We start from the raw sequence: 12,911 nt of genomic DNA, 5'->3' as shown, positions 1-12,911 counted from the left end.
CCAACATGGGGCTCAATCTCAGACGGTGAGATCATGACTTGAGCTGAAATCAAGAGTTAGACATTTAACCAACTGAGCCATCCAGGCACCCCCCAAATAGGATTTTAAATAAATATTTCATTGAGTGTAACATTTATAATGCATCATTCCCCCACCATTTCCTGAACACCTCTGGTCAAGAATTCAACCATCAGTCTACTAATAATACAATAAATATGACTATGAGAAGCCACTTAGAGCAAATGCAAAACAGTAGTAATAATAAATACTATTAGTAATAAGTAATACCAATAACCCCATAAGACATCCATTATGTCACCAATTCCTATGAATTATGATTCCACCCTGCCTTTCCCTTCCCATTACCGTCCTTCTAACCCAGATCCATAATCGTTGTCAAGATGAGGACTATGATTCCATATTCTCCACCCTTCACACTGATGCTAAAGTTATTTCCTAAAAATGCAAACTTGATCACTTTGTCTCCCTTTATAAAAGGGCTTTTGTCCCTCTATTGTCTTCAAAAATCAAATCCAAGAGCTGTGATAACTTTAAAAATGACACCAATCACCCTAACCTGATTTACCATTTTTCCTAAAAACTATCATCCATCCCAGCCTTGCTTTACTAGCAATTCCCTACATAAGCCCCAGGCATCCATGTGTTTGGTTATGCTGTTCTTGGACCCTTGCTTCCACCCACCCACACTCTTTACTTGTTAAAAGCATTCTTTTCTTTCCGAAGCCTAGTTTAAACACTTTAACAAGTAAGATTTATTTCTCAGATAACATTTCTCACTAAGTAAACACCTAAATCAGAGACTCAAGGCTTTATTCTAAGTTAACTCCCAAACCTTGATGTCCAAAACATGCTTGGAACAGCACTATTATTCTATCTTTTCTAATCTATAACATTCATTGCCTCTTAGGAAGTTCCAATAGGCACAAGTCACAGATTATTTTTTTTAATGTAGAACAAAATATAAGTGATTCATACTCTACAATGGAAACTAAAAGTTTTGTTTTAACATGGGATAGGCCAAACTGTATTACATCCAAATAACAACATGCTATATAAAACAGAGTATACATTAAGGTTTGAATTCCAGCTCTATCACCTTCTAACTTACTGTGTGACCTTGAGTATTACTTAGTGTTACTTAACCTCTTTGAGCCACCCTTTAGTTATAAAGATACTTATAAATCGCTATTTATAAGTTGAGAATAATATCAGTACCTAGCTCAGAGTGTTTGTTGTAAAGGTTAAATTATGCCAAGCATGTAAAGTACTAAGCAAAATATTTGTACATACTAAACAAATGGCAGCATATATCTACATACATATACACACATATATATGTAAAACATTGTCAACCAGCTAGATTAGTTCTGATACTTAAAGAATAATATACCACATTAAATTCTTTCAAGTTATAAATAATAAAAAAATGGAAGCTATTATTAAATCCATAGAATATGCATAAATATGTAATCACTGACTTTCTTCAAAGGAACTGATACAAGATTTTCCTTTATTGGTTAAAGTTCTTAAAAATAAAGTCCTCTGCTGATTAACTAAATAGTAAACAGCTGATAGCGATATAAATAGATCAGTAACAGCTGAACTCTAACATGGTGTTAAAAATAGCATGTCACCGCCCCCAATACACGTGAATATTACCATAAATAACCACAACCTGTGCACAGAACAAAAGCAGCTAAACCTTTGTCTCACAACACAACTAAAAACTTTTCATGAAAAATATAAAATACATATCACAATATGGACCAGGGATTCCCAAATCAAAGTTAAATCAAAAGGAAACTACTGCTCTCAAGTATACATAAATACACTTAGAAAGTATTACATAGATTAGCAATCTACAGTTCATTTAACATTATGAACCAACTTATGAATAAACTAAGCCATGAGATATTCAGTGATGTCATAATTCCATTTCTAAACAAGAGTCCTACTATACTCCTGGCCCTGAGTGACAGGTCTGGAAACCCAGTCAAGAGAATAATGCAAACAGAAGGCCATAACTCACTCAGTTCAAAACTCAAAATGCCACTTGGACACCCTTTAAACTATCAGGGCAGAGACAGAGTTTACTGCATTACACCCTCCTATACTATTTGAATTTTCTGTTTAAAGGGAAAGAGAGTGAAATGTATGTGAAGGAGTAAATAAGCATCTAATTCTGAAACTCTCAAGAGACCTAAAAGCTCAGGAAGATGGGCAATTAGCAAAGTGGTCAATATCAGTTTGACAAAAATTAAAAATAGTTTGATACCTGGTTCTGGCAAGAATGTGGAGAAATTGCACTCTCATATACTGGGGATGAGAATATAAAGTGCTACAACCTTTTTGGAAAATGATTCAGCAATACCTATGAAGCTTTTTTTTTTTAATGGTTGTTTATTTTTGAGAGAGAGACAGGGGGACAAAGCATGTGCATGCGTGAGCAGGAGAGTGGGAGAGAAGTTGGGGGGGGGGGGGGAGAGAATCCCAAGCAGGCTTCCTGCTGTCAATACAGAGCCTGACACAGGGCTCAATCTCACCAACCATGAAATCATGACCTGAGCTGAAATCAAGAGTCAGAGGCTTAACTGACTGAGCCACCCAGGCACCACAAAGATTTTTAATGCTTATACTCTTTGACTAATTCCACATCCAGAAATCTAACCTATAGAAACACTGAAATATTCACACACATGTGCAATGGCAAATGCATAAGCATGTTCACTAAGCAAGGCTAATAGAAGTTAAAAACTGGAGACAGATAATGCCAAACCAAACTACATACGTGCATCTGATGATATATCAGACATCACAATCACAATATCACAATCATAAAAAATAATGAAGTAGAGTTATTGGTACTGAAATTAAAATATATCAAGATATACAGTAGTCCCTTTTCACAGAAATGATATATATGCTAATATACCATTAGAAAACGAAAATCTGAAAGAATGTATACAAAATGTTCACCGTGCTTATCTCCACCAAAAAATATCTTAAATCGGGGTGACTGGGTGGCTCGGTTGGTTAAGCAACCAACTCTTGATTTAGGCTCAGGTCATGATCTCATGGACGTGGGATGGGGCCGTGCACATTGGGCTCTGTGCTGACAAGTGTGGAGCCTACTTGGGTCTGTCTCTCTCTCTGTCTCTCTCCGTCTCTCTCCCTGCTCACACTAGCATGCTCTCTCTCAAAAGTAAACATTTTTTTAAAAAAAAGAAATCTTAAATACTTTAAAATTAAAAGAGAATATTTTATTCAATAAGCTTAGCAAATTTTCAATTCCACATTCTGGTCATTTAGAGGAAGAGAGCAAGGGGCACCTGGACGGCTCAATTGGTTAAGGTCCGACTTCGGCTCAGGTCATGATCTCATGGTTCGTGGGTTCGAGCCCCACATTGGGCTCTGCCTCTCCCCTTTCTCTGCCTCTCCCCTGCTCGCACTGTCTCTCTCTCTCTCTCTCTCAAAATAAGTAAATATTTTTTAAAAATTTAGAGGAAGAGAGCTAAAGGAAGATTAAAAAGCAAAAAAAGCAAAAGGGGCACCTGGGTGGCTCAGTCGGTTAAGCGGCCGACTTCAGCTCAGGTCATGATCTCGCGGTCCGTGAGTTCAAGCCCCGTGTCAGGCTCTGTGCTGACAGCTCAGAGCCTGGAGCCTGTTTCAGATTCTGTGTCTCCCTCTCTCTGGCCCTCCCCCGTTCATGCTCTGTCTCTCTCTGTCTCAAAAATAAATAAATGTTAAAAAAAAAAATTTAAGAGACAAAAAAAGAAAAAAAAGCAAAAGAGGGATACACACTCAACTGCATGACATACAAAAGCAGAATCTGCTAGGAAAAAAAGAGGTAAACATCAAGGGAAATCAAAGAGGAAAGAAGTCCAATAAATTCAAAAGGGCTAGTCATCATCTTGCACATGTGAACAACAGACTTCAGATGTAAAATCACTGACTTTTGAACTGTACTTAAGAGTTTTCACAGCTCACTTCCTTTTTGTTCTTTCAGATTACAAGATTCAATTCTGAACGGAATAGCTTCAACAACCCACCAGAATTCTTTACCTGAGGTAATTCAAACTAAGAGATTTGGTATAACTACGGTCTTCAGGATTCTTGCCCTTAAAACAGTTGTAAAACTGAAAAAGCATAAGATTAACCTTTACACAACACAGCACACACAGGAAATGTAATTTATACAACACAAGATTTCCTGACAGATTGGATGTATGAATCTGTATGAATCAACATGAAAGAAAGGAGTCAAGAACAATACCAAAGTTTTTAACCTAAGCAATTTAGAAGGATGTAGTTGCGTCTGTGTGAGCTGGGAGGGTTAAAGGAGGTAAGGTTTTGTTTTTGTTTTTTTTTTTAATCTTTTATCGAGGTTGAGGGAGGGGTTAGCAGTTTGGCTTTGGACATATTAAATTTGAGGGAGCTGTTAGACATCATGTGGAAATGTCAAAAAAGCAGTTGGATAAGAACTCAGAGTTCAGGAAAGAAGTCTGGGCTTGACATAAAAATTTGGTTGTCACCAACCACATACAAAGAATGTGAAGTCAAGAGATGGGATGAAATCACCAAGACAGCAAGTACAGACAGACAGGAAGACCAAGGACAGAGCCTTGGAGCAGTCCAAAATTTACAGGTCAGGGAGAAAAAGACCAAGCAAAAGAAATTTAAAATGTGACCAGTGAAGTATGAGAAGAACCAAGGGAAAGTGATATGTCCCAAAAGTTACGGGAATGATGTTTTCCAAGAATATGGGAGAAATCAACTACGTCAAATGATGCTGAAAAATCAAGTAAGATAAAAAACAAAAATTGACCACTGGAAAAGCAACTTGGAAGCCACTGATGGCCTTGACAAGAACTGTATAGATATAGCAGCAAATGAAAGCTTGACTGGAATGATTCAAGAGAAAATGAATGAAGAGGAATGAGAAACCACACCTATAGACAAATCTTTTAAGAAGTTTTGCTCTAAAGGGAAGCAAAGAAATGTGCATGCACAGCCAAGAAAACCAACCTACTGAATGAGAGAAAACACCTGCAAATCATTAATCTATTAAGGGGTAAATATCCAAAATACATAAAGAACTCATCCAACACAAGACAAAAACAAAAACAAAAAACCAATCTGATTTAAAAATGGGCGGAGGATCACAATAGACACTTTTCCAAAGAAGACATACAGATGTCTAACAGGTACATGAGAAAATGTTCAACATCATTAATCATGAAGGAAATATAAATCAAAACCACAATGAGATATCACCTCACACCTGGTGGAATGACTATTACCAAATAGATAAGAAATAACAAGTGTTGGCAACGATGTCAAGTAAACAGACTCTTTGTACACTGTTGGTGGGAATGTGAATGGGTTCAGCCACTACATAAAATGGTACGGAGGTTAAAAAAAATACAACTATCATAAGATCTAGCAATTCCACTTCTGAGTATTTACCTGAGGATAATGAAAACATTAACTCCAGAAGATATATGCACCCTCATGTTTACTGCAGCATTATTTAAATAGCCAAGGTATGGAGACAACCTAAGTGTTCACTGATGGATGAATGAATACACACACACACACACACACACACACACACACACACCATGGAATATTATTTAGCCATTAAAAAAATGAAATCTTGCCATTTGTGACAACATAGATTGACCTTGAGGACATTATGCTAACTGAAATTGAGAGAGAGAAAGACAAATACTGTATGATTTCACTTACATGTGGGATCTAAAAATAAACAAAAAAACAAGCTCATAAATACAGAGAACAGACTGGTAGTTGCTAAAGGCAGGGGGTGAGGGTAAGAAGAAATGGGTGAAGGGTGTCAAAAGGTACAAAATTCTAGTTATAGTACAGGGATGTAATGTATAGCATGGTGACTATAGTTTATATTACTGTACTGCATATATGAAAGTTGCTATAAGAGTAGACCTTAAAAGTTCTCAACAGAAGAAAAAAATTCTGTAACTATGTATGGTGATGGATGTTAACTAGACTTATGATGATCATCTTACAATATATACAAATAGTGGATCATTATGTTGTATACCTGAAACTCATATAATGTTGTATACCAACATTATATATCAAACTCATATAATGTTGTATACCAATTATACCTCAATAAAAAAATTTCTATCAAAAAAGATGAGCAATAGCTGGAAGGGAAAGTGAAGTCAAGATAGTTTTTTTATTTTTTTTTAATTATTTTTTTCAACGTTTATTTATTTTTGGGACAGAGAGAGACAGAGCATGAACGGGAGAGGGGCAGAGAGAGAGGGAGACACAGAATCGGAAACAGGCTCCAGGCTCTGAGCCATCAGCCCAGAGCCTGACGCGGGGCTCGAACTCGCAGACCACGAGATCGTGACCTGGCTGAAGTCGGACGCTTAACCGACTGCGCCACCCAGGCGCCCCAAGATAGTTTTTTTTAAAAGAAAAAAATTTTTTATATACGAATAAGAATAATCCAGTAGAGAAGGAGGGTACTTAGAAGGGCACCCTGAAGATTCAAAAATGACTTCTTAAAGGAACTGTCTATGCTGAATCATGAAGGCTGAGTAAGAGTCAAGATGAGTGGAGAAGGGATTTAAACAGAATGAGCAAACAGAGGTAAGAAACAACATGGGGGGCGGCAGTAGGGGGAGACTGAGGAGAAGGTCTGGCATGTGAAGTATAGCACTGAGGCTCAAGAAGAAAGAAGTCACCAAGCCTTTTAAGACATATCAAGCAGTACAACCTTTATCATATAGATGACAGGACACTTGCCACTACAGGGTTTAGGCAGGAAAGTACTGAGATCAAACTGACATTGTTTGAGGCGTACTAGATTGAAGGCAGAAAGACCAGTTATGAGGGTACTAAAATGAAGAAATAATAAGATTCTAAACTAGGATCTTAGTTAGTAGTGAAAGGGGTTTAGTGATTGATCCTATGTGTTCAGTGTTGAAGAAAGCAGTTTCCAGTGTGGGCTACTGGATGATAATGCCATTATCTATATTTGGAAATATTGGAGGGGGGTGGTGAGTGAATGATTCATTTCAGTTTGGAGTATATTGTTTTTGGAGTCTCTATAGGACATCCAAGTGAGTAAATGTCAGCAGGCAGAGGACAGAAAACTTGGAACTTAGGGCTCAAGATATCTGAAAGGTATCAGCATTTGAGTGGTTACTAATATTGTGATGTATGAAATGATCCAAAAGTAACAATCACAGGGAAAACAATGACTGAACTTTTAGAAACACTAGCATTTAAGGAGAAATTAATGGAGAAAATGCTTGAAGGAACACCAGATAGGATAGTCAGGTATATGAAAATCAGGAAAAGAAACATCCAAGATGCCAGGGAAATGGCCAAGGGCTAACAATACCTCTCCCAGTGTAAAAAAGAGACACCGTAAGTGATCTGAATAAGCTGACAGAAATCAGAGCTCAAGATAAGTCAAGTCACCTAACTGACTGGGCTTTCCGATTCTGTTGCATTAATTAATCAAAAACTAATAGGACCTACAGTGCCATCCCTTCCTGAGATCCTTAAGTAGTTAAGCCAATTTGAGTAGAAATACCTAAAGGGACCAGATACAGTTACACTACTACCTATAGGAAAAGATTATTTACAGTTTTAGTAGAAGAGTATTTATGGTTGCTCTATGTAAAGGAAATTGATAATATAATTCTTAATAAACCAAAAGTTGCTGGCAAGCATAATAAAATGAATAAGAATTTTTTTGCCTTTTATCATTCCTAACTTCTTGTTACACATTACCTATGACTTCACATAAGCTCAACTAACAATTAAAATCTTACAGCCTTGTATAACAAGTATGATAATGTAAAAATCCGTAATGTTAGTAATTAGGGGGAAATATCAATCCAATAAAAATTTATCAGAAACGGAAAGAATTTCTGAAGTTAGAAGAAAAAAGGTAACTTGAAAGGCGCAGGGGGAAAATAAATAAAGCAAGGATCAAGTTCCATTTCTTGATTCAATGAATGTTCTACTTTATCACTTTTTGGCAGACAATTTGTCAAACTAAAAAATCACTTACTGTTGGATGACTGTACTGTAAGTGTACTAACTGGGAGTGACACAAGTGTTTGGTCCCACCCATACAGAAGAACTCCACAAAGAACTTTAAAAAAAAAAATCAATAGGAAGCATATTTTCCTGTGAGTGTCTAAAGCAAATTTACTGATATAAATTGTAGACAGAATATGACAGAATTATTTATTCCAAATGAGAAAGTTAATAGCATTTTCGTGGAGTGGGATGGGTAACTCCTAAGGTGTGAGTCATTGGATTAAATAACAACTGGATCCAGGATTTAGCCAAAGCTGTAAAAGCAGGATTCAGGCTACAGAAGAACAAACATGTGTTCTCTGGCTGGAAAGAAAAAAAGCTGCGTTGAGTTAGTGCCTCCAGAGTTTGAATGAGTCACAGAGACAGAGTGGAGAAGATAGCACAACCAGACTCACCTTCAGCACATGGGGAAAATCTGTACTGTTTTCTTATCTTCTGATGTATTCCCTCCCTTAATAATTTACTATTAAAAATTTTTAAATTACATTCAAGAAAGCTAAAATAAAAGTTACTTCCAAATCTACTATTCCAAGGATCTGGATAGGCTTTGCCACATTGCTTTGTACATGAACTAGATCAACATACAAAGCAACATCACTAACACAATCTTTCTATCCAGCGTTATCAATTTTGCTAATTTAATATAAGCAACTTGTTAAATATTTATTTCTGTGATCACTAGCAAGAAGGAATGTTTACTTGCTGTATACATTGATCTTGAATGAACTGACTGCTTATATCTTTGGCCTGTTTATCTACAAAAGTCTTGATGGCCTTCTTTTATGTTAAGAAGGACATTTTATGTGTTACATATTTTCACTTTTCTGTCAAATGCAAATGAAGTCCCATTTCCATTTTTCTCATTTTTCATGGAACCAAAGTTTTCAATGTTTTTTTAGATGGCCATTAATTTTAATTGCCTTCACTTGGTTTTAGGTTCTGGTAGTTGCTCATCTACCAATAAATCCTGAAGTGGTTTCCATTATTAGTCATACTACATGTGTTAGAACTTTTCACTTGCCTACTCTAATCATTCCACGTTAACTATTACATCATAGAATTGTGTTCCTTCTCAAATCTAGTGCTATCATCTATTCTTTTAAAGAAACATTTTTGTGACTAAGTAATGATAAGAAATTTAATGGGTTTCAAGCAACTGTACTCCCAGGTATCTACCCAAGAGAAATCAAAGACAAAAAGAAATGTACACAAATGTTCCTAGCAGCAATAGTTCCTTGTTTATAATAACCAAAAGTTGGAAACAAACCAAATGTTTATCAATTACTGAACAAATAAGATATATCGGCAATAAAAGAGCGTCTGGGTTGCTCAGTTGGTTAAGTGTCTGATTCTTGATTTCGGCTCAGGTTAGGATCTCACAGTTCTTGAGTTGGAGTGTCACACCTGGCTAGGGATTCTCAGTCTCTCTCTCTCTCTCTCTCTCTCTCTCTCTCTCTCTCTCTCTCTGCCCCTCCCTCACTCACTTGAGCATGCACCCTCCTTTTCTCAAAAATAAACATTTTTTAAATAAATAAAAATGAACTATGATGTATTTTACAAGATAGATGAACCTCAAAAACAATGCTGAGCAAAAGAAGCCATTCACAAAGGAATATGATTTTGTTTATTTGTTATTTCTAGAATATGCGAATTTACAGAGACAGAAAGCTGATCCGTGGTTGCCTAAAGCTGGGTGTGGGATAAAGGACTGAATGCAAATGGGCAAAAGGAAACTTTTTGGGTGATGAGAATATTTTACAGCTGGATTATGGTGATGGTAACAAACTACAGATGTACTAAAAATCATTCACTTCAAGTAAACACAACTGACATGTACAATAGGGATATTTTATGGAGTGTAAATTATATATTAATAAGACCATTTTTGAAAAGCCACTGAACAGGGGCGCCTGGGTGGCGCAGTCGGTTAAGCGTCTGACTTCAGCCAGGTCACGATCTCGCGGTCCGCGAGTTCGAGCCCCGCGTCGGGCTCTGGGCTGATGGCTCGGAGCCTGGAGCCTGTTTCCGATTCTGTGTCTCCCTCTCTCTCTGCCCCTCCCCCGTTCATGCTCTGTCTCTCTCTGTCCCAAAAATAAATAAACGTTGAAAAAAAATTTAAAAAAAAAAAAAAAAAAAGAAAAGCCACTGAACAGAGGAAGGATAAGAAGAATAAATAGAGGGATGCCTGAGCGGCTCAGTTGGTTAAGTGTCTGACTTCAGCTCAGGTCATGATCTCATGCTTCCTGAGTTTGAGCCCAGCATCAAGCCAGAGCCTGGAGCCTGCTTCAGATTGTGTCGCCCTCTCTCTCTGCCCCTCCCCAACTCGCTCTCACACGCACGCACTCTCTCTCAAAAAAAAAAAAAAAAAAAAAATTTTTAAATCTAAAAAAAAAAAGAATAAATATACACACACCCATATTGACCTTGAAATATAAAAATTTAAGGAGTTCAATTTGTCAATAATAAAAGTAGCAGGAAGTATTTTAAATAACAAATATTTCGTGCTTCCAAGACTGACATAAAAGAAACATTTTCACAAGCTGATCATGGGAGAATAAACTGTCTGGAAAGCAGTTTACCAAGGTATACCAAGGGAGCTTTTAAAATGTGACTTTTGATTCACTTCTGAAAATTCAGCCTAAAGAAGTAATAAAACAAAAATGTGAATAAAGATAGATCTATGTATAAAGATATTCAGCAACGCAAAATTTATAATAGTTTCCAAGCAATGGTAACTATAACAATGGAAGGATGGTTAAGAAAATTACAGCCCATTCATGAATATCATACAGTCTTATAAAATGTTTGTGGGCCTATGGCCCAGTGTAGAGAATGACATCATCACCACCACTGCAGCTATTACCAGGGCCTGCACTCAAGAGGAAGATGCTCTAAGAAAAAGATACCCACCATTTCCTGACTATCACAGCTAGGAGAGTGCTTGCTAGAGACATATCCTGTAACTTTGCAAATGATGCTACATTTGAAATTAAGAAATGTGACCTTCATGGATTAGAAGAGGGCCCTCCTATCATAACAGTGCTCATCAGGGAAGAGGGACTCAAATAGCAGAGAATGATCAGACTCTTCACCAAGAGCATTAACAGAATATTATTCGTGGTTTTTATCACTCATGAAGTGTCAAGAAGGTTGTGCAGAACTTGAGATTGGATAAATATCATGGATCATCTCATCTCAACCTACTGGGCTTTTGCTTTATTTGTGGCCCTTCTGTCCCAGAAATTTGTAGAGTTTACAGAACAAAGAGAAGGCTGTACTAAAGACAAAGAAGGATCAATGCACATGTATGCCAAGAACTGCTAGCTACTGGGGCAATGACATTGTCAGAGCTCAGGTCCCCCTGGGAGCCGGTATGGGTCTGGCCTGTAAATACAATGGAAAAGATGAGTTCTGCTTGACTTTATATTCGAAAATTACAATATGACAGTTTTGTGGAAATCAACCTTTATTTTCATCTGTGGGAATAACTGCTGTGGAATGGGAGCATCTGCTGAGAGAGCAACAGCCAGCACTGATTACTACAAGAGAGAAAATTTTATTCCTGGGCTAAGAGCAGATGGAATGTATGTTCTATGTGTCCAGGAAGCAACAAAGATCGTAGCTGCCTATCATAGATCTGTGAAGGGGGTCATGCTGATGTAGCTGCAGACTCACCAATATCCAGGACACAGTATGAGTGACCCTAGAGTCAGTTATCATACACAAGAAGAAATACAAGAAGAGTGACCTTATTATGCTTCTCAAAGATAGAAGAGTAGACAGCAATATAGCCAATGTTGAAGAATTAAAGGACATTGATGTTGAAGTGAAGAAACAAATTGAGAATATGGTCCAGTTTGTAGCAGTTGATTATGAACTAACTTTAGAAGAATTAAGCCATCAATCTACACCAACAATCCACCTTTTAAAGTTTATGGTGTGAATCAGTGAATCAAGTTTAAGTGGGTCATTTAAAGGAAGACTGTAAATTCATCATTATGTCTTCAATGAAACATTCATAGTCAACTTTAAGAGATTTTGTGGTCTCAACTTTAAAAGGGCTAAAACCCATAAAACAAACAAAGCTTTGTGAATGTGTTTATGCTATGCTATAAAATTAGGTTTAAAATTTTGGGGAAAAAAATGTAATGGGTTCCAAAGGTTGAGTGATGCAGTGGAAAGCACAATGTCTTCCCTACATCCCACAGTTTCCTAATTTCCCTCCACAGAAGCAGACATGTTACCAGTCTCTTCTATATTAAGAAATGATTTTTTTTAACTGAAACAAACCAACGAATGTTTAAAACTCTAGCTCAAAATGTTTAAAGGAAAAACTCACAAATTCTTACATTCAGAAAAACATGGAGGAAGAAATATAAACACTATGTAATTAACATGACCCAAGTAGCAGATGATACAAAGGTATACATTTGGGAGTTAGGAGGCATTGCGTCAAATCTCTGGGAAGATAGAACAGGAGACTTGACATGTAGGGTAGGAACTCTCTCATATCTGTACTTAGACAAATAACTCATCCTAAAATAAAATCCAATCCTTAAGGCAAGAAGAATTCTTCCCTCGTCTGTCAGTGAGTCACAAAGCTGTCTTGAGCTGATTTTGTCTATCAAATCAGAAGACACAGCACTTTTCTCCTGTCATGGGAATTACATAAATATGTTTTATAAACAAAAGTTATTATAATAAGAGGAATCCTCTAATATGTTTTTAAGTAACAAACTATATTCCATAACTGTGGAGTCAAACTCCTGCCTTTTGCTTCC

General features: G+C 36.9%; 1 protein-coding gene and 1 pseudogene across 34 annotated transcripts in view; one reads left to right on the top strand and one right to left on the bottom strand.

Annotated features, from left to right (window-relative positions):
• Nucleotides 1-12,911, bottom strand: part of LOC122487360 (sarcolemma associated protein) — a 151,115-nt gene that overhangs the window by 98,083 nt on the left and 40,121 nt on the right. The gene's annotated exons all lie outside the window — the stretch shown is intronic.
• LOC122486482 lies at nt 10,547-12,105 on the top strand (annotated as a pseudogene).

Source organism: Prionailurus bengalensis, chromosome A2, assembly GCF_016509475.1.
Source record: "Prionailurus bengalensis isolate Pbe53 chromosome A2, Fcat_Pben_1.1_paternal_pri, whole genome shotgun sequence".
NCBI classification, from domain to species: Eukaryota; Metazoa; Chordata; class Mammalia; order Carnivora; family Felidae; genus Prionailurus; species Prionailurus bengalensis.
The sequence above is the reverse complement of the archived record's forward strand: the minus strand, read 5'-3'. Positions and strand labels throughout refer to the sequence as shown.